We start from the raw sequence: 17,271 nt of genomic DNA, 5'->3' as shown, positions 1-17,271 counted from the left end.
AAGTATGCTTCGTTCCTTTGTTTTTTCCTCTTGATTCCTAACTTAAGTTGTTATGCTTTGCTATTCCTGTTTTTCTTCAATTTTTCCCTTTTCTCTCAATTCTTAGCCTTGTTCAATCACTCTTGAAGAAAGACTATTAACTCCTGCTGCTTGCTTTCACAGAAGCAGGAGGAAGGGGATTAATTTTTGCTATGGTGAGTAATTTTCATGCCTCCAGAAGAGTTCATATCAAAAAATTTTGATAACATCTTCTCTCTACCAGTGACAATTTGAAACATACATATATACAAAATACATTAATCACATACGGCTGTAATATACACACAACGACGTAGTTAATAATTCAACCCACACGGTTGAAACATAGCATAACCACGCAGTTAATAATGCAGCTCACTCGACTGAAATATAGAACAGTGAAAATCACAAAATAACGAACATGAAACGAACAAAGCAACTCACTGCGATTCGGCTCGGCTTGACACAACATTACTAAACCAATACCAGATACCACAAGACAAAACTCCAAGTCGACATCGAATTATTAGAATACAAAGATCATAAAACCAAAACACAAATAGCAAAGAAACCAAAACCAGAAGATCGTCCTTAGATGTGACGTGAGACTTGCGGACAGGTTCTTCAAACGACTCCATAAGTCCTTTATTTGCTATCTGGCGAAATAAATCAGTTTACAGGATGGTGAGTATTAATACTCAGCGGGTAATAGACAGATAGTGCATGAACATAATAAAGAACTAGAGATACAAAGGTATACAGTCTCATAGGGAAAAATAGCATATACTACAGTGATATCATAATAAGTGTCCATACTTAAAATCATACGCTAGGCTAGTAATAAAAGGTCAGGTGTAGCAAAGACCTGCTACAATACTGCTCATAACTACATGAGTAACATGTGAGATATATACATATTACCAGTAAATAAATCAGTGTCTAAACTCATACCTCAGGTATATATCTCAACCTATGAGAGCATATCAGCATAAATAAGCAACAGCAGCATAAGTAAACAATAGCAGTATATGTAAGCAACAACAACATAAGTAAGCAACAACAACATAAGTAAGCAACAACAACAGGTATAATAATAATAACAGTGTATGCACGGATGACCATTCCCGTCCACCCCTCTGTACCATTACCCTTGTATGGTCGAGAGGTCGGGACAATGACAGACTGTACACCACTCCAGCTACCACTACTCTTGAGTGGCCGAGGGGGCAGTTGCATAGTAGCTAACTAGCTACATCTGCGGCGGGGGTCTCTGCTGCTCGCAACTCCAGCTATCACTACCCATGAGTGAGTGAGTGGAAGCACGTCAGGACAAGCGACACGCTCCAGCTACCGATAACAGCAAATTGGAGAACTACATCATCATCCAAGAAGGAAATCTATAAATGTATATATATATATATATATATATATATATATATATATATATATATATATATATATATATATATATATATATATATATATATATATATATAGAAACAGGTATGCTACATGAAGCCAGCATGTTCAATAAGAAATATGAAAAAATAACAGTCAAAGCAAGTAAACATGGTATCTGGTATCTATATATTCTGTAACTAGTATCTAATATCTGGTGTCCGGTATCTGCTAAATATCTTAGATAGCTACGAGAGTCTGTATAGATACAGAAACGAGTAGCTTAAAGATTGAGTGGAAGTATCAAACGCAGGAAAAATAAAAGTGGAGTCAAGGTAAAAACAGTTTCTATCGAAAGATAGCTCATGCACTAAGATCGATATGTACTAAAGAGATAAAACAGGAAGTACCCGCCTTAATCTGTGTAGTCCGTGTCAAATAATTCCCACGTCAAGATGCTCGTCTCCAACCAAAGTCCTGTAACATAATACACATTAGAAATCCTATCACGCACCCAAAGAGCTAAGATAAATTCAAATCCAATTAGAAACCCTAATTGAATCATCCGAATCATCAATTAACTCTAATTAATCCACTCTACCAGTTAGATCAATTTTAAGTAAAATGCATCCTTACTTCTCACCAAGTCAATGGTAGCTGTTGGTGGCTTACGACCGGAGGTGATGCACGGTCGGAGAAAATGGCTAGAGCTCTAGATAAAGCTTCTATCCAGCAAATCAAATGCCCCCAAAAATCAACGCCTAGCACTATACTCAAATAAATTCTTAAACATGCACTCTAGCCTTAATTACATCCTTTCTTTCCCATTTATTGGCTGAAAAAGAAATGGCAGCATATCCAATTTTCCCAAATCTGCAATATACCCAATACAGAAGAACATTCAATTCCTTGTTAATCTCCATAACTGAAAAATGTAAACAAGATCTAGGTAATTACTCAAACTATTGGAAGATGGTGGCTCACAACTAGAGATCTTGCTGTTGGAAATTTGTGGCCGAAGTTGTGGATCATCCGCACCCAGTGATAACCAGAGCAAGGTCAAGGTGCTACCCTCCAAATCAAATAGCCCTACATCAACACTGATCTAAGATCAATCCCTCAAATCATCTACTAGGTCAATAGATTACCTCCAAGGTGGTATAAGGCAGCTGTTGCCGAAACTAATGGTCGGCGTTTGGGCACAAGTTGAAGGAGATCAGTGACGAAAGGCACGACTCGGTGTTGATTTACGCCGGTGATGAAGAGGGTGTTGGAGGATCGGTGGCCGGCTTGAAGGGGGGTTGGATAGACGGCACCCCCAAATCGTTAGCTTCCTACACTATTGTTAGCTTGCGCAGCGGAATACAAATAAAAACAAACAAGCTAAACTAAATACAAGACAAAGAAAGGAAATGCAAACCAAACCGCTAACACGTTCGATGTAACGTGGTTCGGAGATGATGCTCCTACTCCACGGCTGTCCGTAAGGTGGACGATCCCTCAATCCGTCGGTGGATTAGTCCCCGGAAACTCCGGCTAGCACAATCCTCCTTGTCGGTGGAGAAACCTCGCCACAACTCGATCAAGAACACTTGGATTGCTAGAGCGCTAGATGACTACTAATTAGGCTTTAACCAAGTCTAATTTCGTCAACTTTGGCCGGCCAAACCAAGCTCCCTCTTATAGAGCTCGGGGAAACAGCCATGCTGTTTTGCCCGTTACCAGTCGACTGGTCCTTGCACCAGTCGACTGGTGCCAGCCACAACGGGTCGACTGATCCCAGCCATTTCGGGCACAGAATGCTTCTGTGCTCACCACCAGTCGACTGGTCCCAGTACCAGTCGACTGGTACAACCCTAAACTTAGGGTTTCCCATCCCGAGTACATTTCACTCGCACTCGGACCCTCACGACTCACTTGACTCTTCTTTGCAGCCTTGACCTCTTGCCTTCAAGCCTACTTCCTTTGGCTCTCGTCCCTCGGATGCATCCAAGCCCGCGGCTTGTCTCCAATGCCATCCTTCGCGTATGCCACGAAGTCGCTTCCCTCGGCCCTTGTCCTTGCTGCCTTGTCCACGATCCCTCAGATGCATTCAAGCCCGCGGCTTGTCCTCAATGCCATCCTTCATCGGACCCGAAGCCGTCAACCTGAGTCACATGTGTCACCTGCAGTCCTGCACAACTCAAGTACACATATCAAATAACGAGGGTAAACCTAACTTAAACCCTTTGCCCAAACACCAAAACACATGGTCCCACGAACCATTGGGATTGCTCCAACAATCTCCCCCTTTTTGGTGTTTGGCAATACGTTTAAGTTAGGGAAAACAAATAGCAAATAAACATGCTAATACAAATGGACTTACGATGCCAAGGCTACACACTTGGACTTACTCCGCCGAATGGACTTACATTGCCAAGGCTACACACTTGGCAACCGCCGAATGGACTTACGTTGCCAAGGCTACACACTTGGCAACCGCCGAATGAAGTATCGGGACCTATCACAAGGCTCCCCCTACACCTACGCTCCCCATTGAGCTAGGATTTTACCACGGGCTTTTTAAGAACCTATCCCAAGGCTCCCCCTACACCTAAACTCCCCAATGAGCTAGGATTTTACCACGGGCTTTTTAAGAACCTATCCCAAGGCTCCCCCTATACAAAGGCACTTAAGGTTTTCCCTATTTAAACCTTACTTCTCCCCCTTTGCCTAACATCCAAAAAGTTCTCCAACAATATCTCCCCCTTTGCCTAACATCCAAAAAGTTCTCCAACAATATCCCAATTGTTGAAAACTTATCATCTAACTGACCCTAAACTCATGTATTAATCCCCCTTGGATCCCATACATCTAGGTGAGTTGACATGGTCACAAACCAATGCTGAAAACAGTTTCAGACTGGTATCAGTCGACTGCCCTAAGTGTCAATCGACTGCCCCCTTCGACACAACCTTACAGAACCATTCTGTGGTCGAAAAACACTGTTACCAGTCGACTGGTACCCTATTTCTGAAAAAATCACCCTTTTTAGGCCAACTTCAGAAATGCACCAGAAATTCCCTAGACCTCCAAAAATTCCCAAATTTTGTGGAGAGGTCTATTGTACCAGTGTCTACTTGGGAAAAATACATTACAAAATGTATCTATCACCAATCCCAAGATTGACACAAAATCCAAAACTAGCTAAATGGTTCAATTGAACCTTGACCTAAAGTCCTAGTTTTGCCTTCCTTTTGATGTATTTGCCCATACTAACCCACAATGCATCCCTAGCATTGGTTTATATGGCATCTATACATCCAAAACCAATTATCATGCTATATGACCCCAAATGTCATATTTTCAAGCATGAAACACAACCCATGTGTGCCAAATCCCTAGGTTTGAGACTCAAATCCATCTCCAAACCTTTTGGCACACTCCACGGCTCCTCTAGACTCCCAAGTAGTACCCACCTGAGATCCATTGGCCATGGGTCCCAAATTGACTCTTAGAGCTCCCCCTAGAGCTCTTAGCCTTAGCCACCTCCCTAGGTGACTCATCCACAATGGCTAGGCCACATCGGTCCACCCCCGGTGACACTTGGCCTACAAACGTAACTTTCTTAACCTTGGACACCTTGTCCTTGGTTAATTTCTTCTTACCATTAAATGGCTTTCCCTTGCCATTTATTGACTTCTCCTTGCTATAGTCATATGCAACCCTAGCATAAGACTTTCCCTTAGCCTTGGAGACCTCTCCCTTGCCATGATCATTTGCCACCCTAGCATATGATCTCCTTTTGGCCTTGGAGGGACTAGATCGGTATCCCAAGCCCGATCTATCATTGTTGGGTCTTTGGCTACCCAACACCATCCTTAATTCCTTAGATCCAATAGTGAATCTCTTAAGGAATTTCTCTAAACCATCAAGCTTTGCCTTCAAAGCTTGATTCTCCCTTTCTAGGTTCCTAAACCTAGAGTCAACATGTCCACCTTGGACATTCCTAGACCTACCCTTCCTAGGCATATGTCTCCCCTTCTTGGGATTAATGCCTTGGGCCTCCTTAGGTCTACCATTCCTAGGTTTTTCATGAATTGGCCTCCTAGGGTTTTGATCTACATTAACCCTATTCCTATCATGATACTTAAATCCAAAATTTTGCATGGGTAAATAATAAGAATTATTCCTAGCATGCATGGAGGAATTTAAATTTGACTTCAAATTCAAACTAGGGTTTACCTTACCCTTTACCTTTGGAGCTCCCCCTTGACATGAGCCTCCATTCTTCCTCCACTTCTTTTCCCACATCCTTAAATGCCCCAACCTTTTGAGCTCTCTCTTCCTTGGGCATTTGGTGTGGTAGTGCCCTATTTCTCCACAAGTGAAGCATCTAATGTGCTTCTTCTCGTTCTTCTTCTTGGCACCATCATTCCTACAACCCAAATTAGTATCTAAAATAATTTGAGTGGGCTTAGGAGTTACCTTCTTCTTACCCAATGGACACCTACTCTTGTAGTGTCCCTTCTCATTGCACCCGAAGCATACAATGTGGTCCTTTGACTTAGCTTCGGTGGAGGTGCTCACTAGGTTGACCTCCAAGACTTCTTCTTCACTTGTCTTGGATTGTTCTTCAACCTTTGTAGAGGATGTCTCATCTTCCTTATCCTCCTCGGATGTTGAGCATGGCTCAACTTCCGTTTGCTCCTCTTCAACTTGAGCAACTAGACCCATCTCAATGGGTTCTTCTTCCTCTTGTGTAGGTTTAGGTTCTTCTTGTAGAACCATCTTAACTTTGCTCCACAACTCATGGGCGTTCTCATATTTACCTACACCACTTATCACATTAGGAGGCAATAAATCAATTAAAATTGCTATTACCTTTGAGTTTGCCTCCGATCGTGAGGTTTGCTCCTCCGTCCAATGTCGTGTTCGGAGTCTTTTTCCTTTCTTGTCCTTTGGAACTTTGAATGGCTCCCTTACCACCATCATTGTGTCCCAATCCGTGTTGAAGAAAACCTCCATCCTCATCATCCAATACGCGATGTCCCCAAGGCTTCCTCCTTCGAACTTTGGAGGGATAATCAACCCGGCCATCTTGTGCTTCCTTGGCGGTTAGTCCAACGGAGAGCGTCCTCGCTCTGATACCACTTGTTGGAGGATCGGTGGCCGGCTTGAAGGGGGGTTGGATAGACGGCACCCCCAAATCGTTAGCTTCCTACACTATTGTTAGCTTGCGCAGCGGAATACAAATAAAAACAAACAAGCTAAACTAAATACAAGACAAAGAAAGGAAATGCAAACCAAACCGCTAACACGTTCGATGTAACGTGGTTCGGAGATGATGCTCCTACTCCACGGCTGTCCGTAAGGTGGACGATCCCTCAATCCGTCGGTGGATTAGTCCCCGGAAACTCCGGCTAGCACAATCCTCCTTGTCGGTGGAGAAACCTCGCCACAACTCGATCAAGAACACTTGGATTGCTAGAGCACTAGATGACTACTAATTAGGCTTTAACCAAGTCTAATTTCGTCGCCTTGGCCGGCCAAACCAAGCTCCCTCTTATAGAGCTCGGGGAAACAGCCATGCTGTTTTGCCCGTTACCAGTCGACTGGTCCATGCACCAGTCGACTGGTGCCAGCCACAACGGCACTCCAACGGCTATCTATCAGTCGACTGGTCCCATGACCAGTCGACTGATCCCAGCCATTTCGGGCACAGAATGCTTCTGTGCTCACCACCAGTCGACTGATCCCAGTACCAGTCGACTATCCCGAGTACATTTCACTCGCACTCGGACCCTCACGACTCACTTGACTCTTCTTTGCAGCCTTGACCTCTTGCCTTCAAGCCTACTTCCTTTGGCTCTCGTCCCTCGGATGCATCCAAGCCCGCGGCTTGTCTCCAATGCCATCCTTCGCGTATGCCACGAAGTCGCTTCCCTCGGCCCTTGTCCTTGCTGCCTTGTCCACGATCCCTCAGATGCATTCAAGCCCGCGGCTTGTCCTCAATGCCATCTTTCATCGGACCCGAAGCCGTCAACCTGAGTCACATGTGTCACCTGCAGTCCTGCACAACTCAAGTACACATATCAAATAACGAGGGTAAACCTAACTTAAACCCTTTGCCCAAACACCAAAACACATGGTCCCACGAACCATTGGGATTGCTCCAACAGAGGGGAGATCGAAAACACAACAAAGAGACCAGACGAAGGGTGAATAGGTGGTGGCGATGTACCTCCCTGATCCAAGATCCTACGAAGTGGAAGAGGCGGTGGCAGCGCTATGGGTGGCTGGCAACGTCACCCCCTCGTGATGGTGGCAGCTAGGGTGTCTCCAATCGAGTCTTCACGAACAGAGACAGGGTAGAAGAACAGCTAGGGCACTGGGACGTCGACGATCGGATGACGGCGACCAACGATCGAGCGACTCTGCAAGATTGGAAGATGGGAGAGGCGGTCGATGGTTGTGGGATGGTTGGCAGCACCGACGATGGTCGTCTTGTCATGGAGGTTGGCATCGACGATCAGCAAGAGGGGCGACGAAGGAAACCTAAGAGAGAAGGGAATCGGGAGAAATGAGATCCGCGGTGTTAGTGAGAGCCCTAGAGCCAATCATGTGATGATTGTTGTATGGACTCGATGTATCATATTCCTATATATTTATAAAGACATTTTTTTATGGTTATTATACTTACTTGTATTGGTGCCAAATAACTAAGTATAATAATGTCCTTGAGTAAAAGGTTCTTATCTATATCAATCGATTGGTTGAATCGATAATCAGATGATATAGAGAACACTACTCTTAATCATTCCTAGTCAAGTATTAACATTCAGGGACAATGTTAATACGATGAGACTAGCATGTAGGTCAACTCGATGACTTGATCTCATAAGTCATTAATATAGAGATATCAAGTTGACACATGAGTATGCATTGGAGAATGTATACTGAATGACCCGCCATGAGAAAGTATCATGGATCGTTATATGAGTGTCATATACTTTCTCATGTGACTATTAGTATGACTATCAGTCCTTGGACCTGAAGTCACCATGGTTCCCTACATAAAGAGTTACATACTTTGGCTTCGTCAAACGTCACCCGTAAATGGGTGGACTATAAAGGCGACTACTGGGTATGTAACAAATTATGCGGAGGGATGTGAGTGATGTAGATGGGATCTATCCCTCCTATATGACGGGAGTAACATCATGATTCTTGATAGAGTGAGTCCACTAAGTGCATGACCATGCCCAAATGAGTCAATATGAGATATTGAGTTCATTTAATTAGAGTGAGTCTACTTGGAGTTCAAGATATAAATTGATTAGAGGATGACACGATCTATGCCTCAGTTGATCAATTTAGATGTCAATGATAGAAGGACATTATCATATATTGTGAGAGTCACAATTAGTAGTCACAAAGGTGATGTTGGATCTCAACATTCTTGTAACTTGGGTAGTAATGATGTGTTGCTGGATACCGCTCATTACTTATGTTTCTAAATGAGTTTAGGAGCATTGCCAACGTTACAAGAACCTATAGGGTCATACACAAAGGGCAATTAGATGGAGATTAGGTTCATATGATGGACAATTCCTCCTTTAACAAGATCTGTGTGACTCATCATAGATCGTACAATATCTAATAGGGTATGATTCCTCCTTTCGGATACATCATTCCACTGTGGTGTTCTAGGAGGAGTGAGTTGGGATAGAATCTCACACTCAGTTAGATAGTCACGAAACTCATGGCTAAGGTATTCACCACCTCGATCTGATCGAAGTATTTTAATACTCTTGCCTAGCTGGTTTTGTACTTCATTCTTGAATTCTTTGAACTTTTCAAAGGATTGTGACTTATGTGTCATCAGATACACATAACCATATCTACTGAAGTCATTAGTAAATGTAATGAAGTACTTATAACCACCTCTGGCAGTGACATTGAAAGGGCCACATACATCACTATGTATAAGTCCTAACAAGTCAGTTGCTCTTTCACTGTGCCCACTAAAGGGAGTCTTGGTGATCTTGCCCAGTAGGCATGACTCGCATGTCTCATATGATTCAAAATCAAATGAGTCCAGCAAACCATCTTTATGGAGCTGGGATATGCGATTCTCATTTATATGACCTAAGCGGCAATGCTAGAGATAGGTTCGGTTCATTTCATTTAACTTGAACCTTTTGGTACTTATGTTATAGATGGGGTTCTCTAAATCTAGAATGTAGAGTCTGTTCATCAGAGGTGCACTACAATAGAACATATAGTTTAAATAAACGGAACAATATTTATTCTTTATTATAAACGAAAAACCTTTCTTGTCTAAACAAGAAACTGAAATGATGTTCTTTGTAAGAGCAGACACATAACAACATTCATCTAATTCTAGTACAAGCCCAGAGGGCAGAGATAGATAGTAAGTTTCTACAGCAACAGCAGCAACCCGTGCTCCATTGCCTACTCGTAGGTTCACCTCGCCCTTCACCAATGTCCTGCTATTTCTCAATACCTGTACATTAGTACAAATGTGAGAAACACATCCAGTATCCAATACCCATGATGCAGAAATAGATAGATTGACTTCTATAACATATATATACCTGAAGTAGAAGTTGTTGGTCCCTTTGGAGGCCAGCAAGAGGAGAGGGGTGAATTGCCCTACAAAAATAAACACAAAACCTTTCTCAGATATTCAACTAATTTAAAGGAACTTATAATTTAAAAGGCAGAGACTAAATAAACAGAAATCACGTCCAACTACTTGTTTGAAGCACGTATGAGGGTTCTGGGCGCCCTGGGGGGATAAATTTTATCCCCCAATGTTCATATCGAGTCAAACCTCGATCCTGGTCAAAATCCACTTCCGAGCACCCGGAATGGTTCTGGGCGCCCCGAACCTTAAAGTCAACAGAGTTGACTTTTTTTGTCTCCGGTTTAGTTCGTCTCGGTTCGGGTCTTGTTCGCTCCGGCTCCGCTAGCTTGGGTGATTTCGGCCATCCGGAATAGGGCTCACCCGAACCCAAGTTCTGGCCTTCTCCTCGAGCAACCTTCCTTCTCGGTTTCTCGTCCCTCGAATGCCGCACACGTTCTTCTCGTCCACCGGTGTACTCTTCCACGGTCACCTCGTCCCTCGGACGCACCGAGCCCGTCTACTCTCTCTCGTACTATCCTTCTCGCTAGCCACGTCTTCCGCTCGACTTCTTGTCACTACAATAAAAACCCTCATAGACATCGGTTTTCCACCGGTGTCTATTACATTTTCGACCGATGTCTATGAAGGCGATGTAAAAGGTCTGTCATTTTAGACATTGGGTTAAAACCGGTGTAGTATCACTTAACGACACCGGTGTTCGAATCGGTTATTAACCGATGTAGTATTACTTAACGACACCGTTTCATCAACGGTGTAAAACCGATGTAATATTATATGTTAATAACACCAATTTTGGCAGTGGTATACGACCGATGTAATATTAGTTAATGACACCGGTTTTGCAGCGGTGGAAAACCGATGTAATATCAGTATTTTTTAACAACACAAATTTGATTTCCGAAACAGTGAAAAACTGAGAGTAACCAAAAAAATACACAAATATTCATAAATTACACAAATATTCTTCATTCAACAGTATTCATAAAATACACAAATATTCACAAATTACATAAATATTCTTCTTACAACAATATCCATAAAATACACAAACATTTTTTTAATCAAAAGCTAATAGATATTAGAATCAAGATAGAACATCGTGAGTCAAAAATCAAGCTGAGGCTACATTAAATTATGAGAATCAGAATCTGTTCAACTTGCTATACTGCTCCATTCTTCTTGCGCCTTTTATTTCCCTAATCTCACCGCTTTTCACCTTCAAATGCCTAGTTTTCTGAGTTAAAACATCCACTGTTCTAATCTGTCAAACACTTACTTACAATCAAACAGAAGGGGGAAAAGAACGTGAATTTGAGAAGGTAATAACACAAAACTCAAATTAGAAGCAAGGAAAAGAGTTGGGTAGAAGGGAAACGAAACTCTACTTGCACAAAAACAATCACCTATTCTATTTCGTCCCACCAGTGAAACTCTACTTGTATCATGTTCCGGAGAACATTGTACATAAGCGTTGATGCTTGCTCAGGTGAAACAATCCTCTTCCTGTAGAAAGATCCGATAGAAGGACACTTTCTTTTCCGTCCACCTCGTGGCCGTGCTGCCACTGCTCGTCGATTTCTAGGAAGTCACCCTACAACAAGAAGCTCAAAGGAACTCAGAATTCATGCAAACCTAGATTAAATATTTGTTCAGATTCAAACAAAATTTAAAATTGAATTTGCTAACATTTCAGATCACCATGTCAAGTCTAGTAGATAAATCTTAGACTAAACACTTACTTGAATGTAACTGTGCACACCAGATTTTTCATGGTTATCCCTGACATGCTTGTAGGGAAATTTCTTCCCACATTCAGAAAATCTACATGCAAATGGACGAAGATTTTGATGGACTGCTTTTATGTGCTGTCTGAGATTTGATACCTGCAAGGCGCAAAAACTATACTTTATAGTTACTAAATAGAAGATTGATTGCTTATCCAGAAATAAATTAAGTGATGCATATGAGAAGAAAAAAGGGGTGATCTTCCAATAAATTGTCCTTATCAACAAGTGTGCATTTATGCAATTAATAATGAATGTGGTAAAAGGACATTTAAACATCTATTTTAACTGCCTACACACTTCAAGCCTCTGTTAAAAAAAGCTCAAATTACCTTTGATTCGTTCATATCTGATAATTGTCTTTGCTTAGGTGTTTTAAGTTTCTGTTAAAAAGGCTCAAATTAGACATCTCCATGATCTTTACCTTTGATCCATTCATATTCAATAATTGTCTCCTAGTTCAAGAACTGCTTCTAATACAGGAAAATCAACCTCAATAACAGTTTCAACATGTCTTAATCTCTTGCAAAGAGGTTAAGCTTCGAACAATGTCCTAACCAAATTCCTGATGGCGCACAAATTGGGATGCAAACATATTATGGTTTTATTTGGTCATGATTTTAACCTCATCCTATTAACTGAAAAAGTGCTACTAGATTGCCTCCAAATAGCAATTAAGCTTTGACGGCCTGAGAGACAGAAAATCGATAACTACACAAAATTCAGGTCTTACATTTGAAAAGGTGCGTTCACAACCTTCAAAGTACATTTTGTCCTTTCAGTCACCTCACTTGCTTCATGCATGTGTTCATGTCGTTTAATATTCTTCTTCAGCTGTTTCATTCCACAAATCACACAATCAACATAAAGGTGAGAAGTTTTGATATGTGCTTTAAGGCATTCTGCATTTGTGAATGTCTTCATACATCCAAGTTCATTGCTAACGACTTCCACATATTCCAATATATAAACAAAATGTTAACATTGAATATATATTCCTTAATTAGCACATAAAACTTTGAACATGCTTTAAATATCTGAGACACAAGTCTCAATATGAAGATGAATTTGACATGCAATCGAGTACCTGATCAGAAATGTAGTAACGGTTTCCAGACAAAACAAGATGAAGACCATACTTGCGTAACATTGGTGGGATGGAAAGCAAATAGCAGTAGGATGTTTGTTCAAGCATCACAGCTGCATGCTTCATGCTCACAATCATTCGAACTTTTTTATTCAGCTTTTTAGTTTCAAAAACATCCCTAATTAATTCCAAAAAAGTTTAGGATAAAGTATTTAGACATAATACTTCAAATGTAGAGAGATAAAAAAGAGAGAAATTACAAAACCGTAAATTGGGCGTGATGGCCACTTGCCATTAGAATTGGCTTCTTAGATTAGATATCTTCTGGAAAACAATTTTATCAGCACTGAAGTTGTGACACCAGAATCACTAAAGCTTGAAACAAGAACTGGCGACATAACAACAAATGGGAAGAGAACAGCAACGAAGATCGTAGCAATTTTATCAATGTACTGGCATTTTATTAGCCACAATTGGATGAAAAACACATTGCTCCCAATCCAACCTCAAAATGGATACATTCTTGCAACTGTTGGGAGGCTTGAAAAGCTTGAGCTGTTCTTCCACAAGTTTGGTTTTCGGTAATCCAGCATCAACTGCTATCAATTTGCATGAATCCTCCCGTTGGGACTGTCAATTGGAACATCATCCTAAGCGACAACGAAGAAGATCAGAACTAATCATTTTGTTCCAGACAAAAACAAGTTAAATCTAGACCAATTCTGAAAGAGCAGATTTTTGTGAGGATCAGGGACTGCCCTGATCAAGTCAGTCATACAAGCTCAAATGAGACTGGAAGAACCATATGTAAAAATGGAGGAAAAAAAAGTAGATTCAAAGAACAGATTTTGTTGTATCAGTTTGCTAAGCATAGTTTTGAACTTGGAACCCAAAATCGAGCAATCGACCTGCCTATCCGTGAGCTACGCCATAGGACTCAAAAATCGGCCTGGCGTCGAAGATGGAACCCTCAAACGCCATGCCTTTCTTAGGGTTAAATCGGCCGCCCATGTCGCCGCTCCACCGCCTGCCTTGAACATGCATCGCCTCGTACCCCTCCCCCTCAAACCACCGCTCCCGCTCCAGGTGGCAGCAAAGGGGGAGCCGTCGGAAGGGCGCCGACGAAGGCGAGGTCGTGATTGCCGGAGAGGTAGATCTGGCGCAGAAGGGGAGATAGCGGGAGGGGAGGGATAGGAGGAAGTAAGTCGATGCCCCTTCTGTGTATGAGCTCCTGGATCTTGATGCTGTTCTCTCTTCCTTCGGATTCCCTCACGTTGTCGACCAACCGTGCCATGGTGGTCGTGGGCGTCCTCTCGCTGTTCGGATCTCATCGGCCCCTACCTTAGTCGGGAAGAGCGAAGAGAGGAAGGAGGAGGAGGAAGAGAGGATCGGACGAGGAGGCAGAACGGAACGATTTATGCTGCAATTTTACTTAGGACCGAAGCAGGTGGTTTTGATCCTGCTCAGGAGAGGAAGGGGCGTCGATCGAAGGGGAAGAAGGAAGGGGCGTCAATCGAAGGGGAAGAGGTAGATGAGGCTGAGAGAGATGGTCGGAGGTTTAGGTTTAGGTTTAGGCTGAGAGAAGGGGTGCAATATTGGTTTAGGTTTGGAGGGAACTTTGTGAAGTGTTGTAAATTTTGGCTGATGGAAAAATTAAATTATTTTTTTTTGCTTCATTAACACCGGGTTTTAAAAACCGCTGTTAAAATCGGTGTCTATTAACAAAAAAAAGCGCTCATAGACATCGGCTAAAAAACCGATGTCTATGAGCGAAAATCTGTGCTCATAGACACTGGTTTTTGGAAAAATCAGTGTAAAATACTCAAAGACATCGGTTTTTGCTTAAAACCATTGTTGTTCCACCGATGTCTATGAGGGTTTTTCTTGTAGTGTGTGTTCCTATGCTCCTGCACACTTAGACACAACAGTTAGACAACGCAGAACCTAACTTAGCTTGTTTGATGACATCAAAACACCTTGGGGTTCCAACAATCTCCCCTTTTTTGATGTGAGCAACCCAAGTTAAGTTAGGGAAAACATATGCAATAAAAACAATTTATTTGCAATTAAGTCCAAAGATATTTCAATTTTAAAAATTATATACCTCCCCCTAGACTTAACATCTGTCTCCCCCTTTGATCACATAAAAAATGGGGTTTCTTTTAACAAGTCTAAGGTACTTTCTAAAAAATCTTAAGTGTAAAAATGTTTAAGCAAAATGGCTAAGTAAAGACACTCTTCAGAATTTTTCTTTCCAAAAAAAAAATTAAGTAAAACATTTAAAAAAAAAAATCATAAGTGTTAACAAAAATTTCTTAAAATTTTAAGTTTGAAACTTATTTCAACATTTCCTTAAAAAATTTCATAAGAATAAAAGAATTCTAAGGCAATAAAAAAAATAAAAAAAAAATTCTAAGGCAATTTTTTATAAGAGAAATTTCTAAGTCAATTTTAAATATTTTCTAACACAAATTGAATAACTCTTTTAAAGCATTAAGTAATTTAAATTAATGCTTTTTCAGTTAGTCAATTAAATTTTTCATTTCGATACTTGGCTTCCAGGTCATGGCGAGGCACTAGGCCTTCTTGGTTATTGGAGCAACAACCACTTCCTTAGACAAAGCCTCATAAGAAATTAGTTTTTTAATTTCCTTGCTGAAAATGCTAAGTCTAATTTTAATTTAAATTCAATAAGTTTTCGGAACCCAATAGAGGTTCCTACCTACAGAGTTGATCAAGTATTTCCTAGGTACATAGGCTTTTGATATTTTTCTAATTTGACTTTGATGAAATCTATAATACCAATTTAAACCTTTATAATTTCTAAAAGTAGAAATATTTGAACTATTAAAATTTTTTAATCTTTCTATTTCTTCTTTTAGTTTTTCATTTTTAATTTTCAATTTATCAAAATCCTCTATAAGACATGATTTTGCCAAAAAAAATTTTGTTTCTAAAATTTCATTTTCTAATTTGGTATTTTTATTTTCTAATTTATACATGGATTTTGTCATTGCCTTAATACCAAAGTAAAGTTGATCAGGAGGTAAGAGGCATACCTCACTTACCATATCAGACTTGAAGCCTGAATCTCCCCCCTGCTTCGCTACTTTCATCTAAGGTCACTCCCCCTTCATCGATGCTGGGTTCTGATGTACTTTGCCCTTCGTAGCTTGCCATCAGTGCTATCCCGGCATATTCTTGAATCTCGGACTCAGATGAAGAAGTGTCGTCCCAAGTGATTTTTAGGTTCTTGTGTTTCTTGGGTGTCTTCATTTTGTCCTTCTTTAGTTCTGGGCAATCCTCTCTTAAGTGTCCTTCCTTTTGACACTGGTAGCAACACACTTTTCTTCTATTTCTTGAATTCTTTTTATTCTGCATTTCTTTAAATTTATTATATCTAAAAAACTTTTTAAAGTTTCTTACTATATATGCTTCTTGGTCTTCTTCGGAGTTTGACTCGGGTTCATCCTTCTTGGTTGCGTTCAGTGCCATTATCTGACTTGAGTCTTTTGTTGTAGCTGCACACCTAGTTTCATGTAACTCAAGAGTAGAAAACAACTCTTCTAAAGTACTTACCTCCAGGTCTTTTGAAATATAGTAGGCGTCGACGATTGATGTCCACTCCGGAGTTCGAGGAAATGCGTTGAGTGCATAGCGTATGGTGTCTCGGTTTGTTACCGTTTCACCGAGGTTCTCGAGACAAGTAATTAATTCTTTTACCTTTGCATGTAGACCGGCTACCTTCTCACCTTTTTCCAGACGGATGTTCATCAGTTTGTTCCGGAGGATGTCTCTTCTAGCGAGCTTCGCTTCGGACATGCCTTCGTGGAGTTCCAGGAACTTCTTCTAAAGTTCTTTGGCCGACAAGTAGCTTCCGATGCGGTTGACTTCCTGAGGCGGCAGCACGCTCAGCAGGTGATATTCCGCACGGCTGTTCGCTACAGACTCATTCTGCTCCTTCTTTGTCCAATGGCTCTCTTCTTTTTATTCTCCATCTTGATTTGTCGGAGCTACAAATCCATATTTCACAATAAACTGAATTTCAAAATCTGTTTTTAGGAATACCTCCATATGTCGCTTCTAGTCTGCGAAGTCCCCCTCAAATTTTGCTGGAACGATGTTTGGTCCGGCCATCTTGTTGCTTCGATCGGCGGTTAGTCCTCCTGAAGCGTCCTTGCTCTGATACCACTTGTTGGTCCCTTTGGAGGCCGGCAAGAGGGGAGGGGTGAATTGCCCTACAAAAATAAAAACAAAACCTTTCTCGGATATTCAACTAATTTAAAGGAACGTGGTATACTGTATTTACCAAAAGGCGTATCACCGTTACC

This window comes from Zingiber officinale, chromosome 9A, assembly GCF_018446385.1.
Source record: "Zingiber officinale cultivar Zhangliang chromosome 9A, Zo_v1.1, whole genome shotgun sequence".
In the NCBI taxonomy this organism is placed as follows: Eukaryota; Viridiplantae; Streptophyta; class Magnoliopsida; order Zingiberales; family Zingiberaceae; genus Zingiber; species Zingiber officinale.
Note: the sequence above shows the minus strand (reverse complement) of the source record.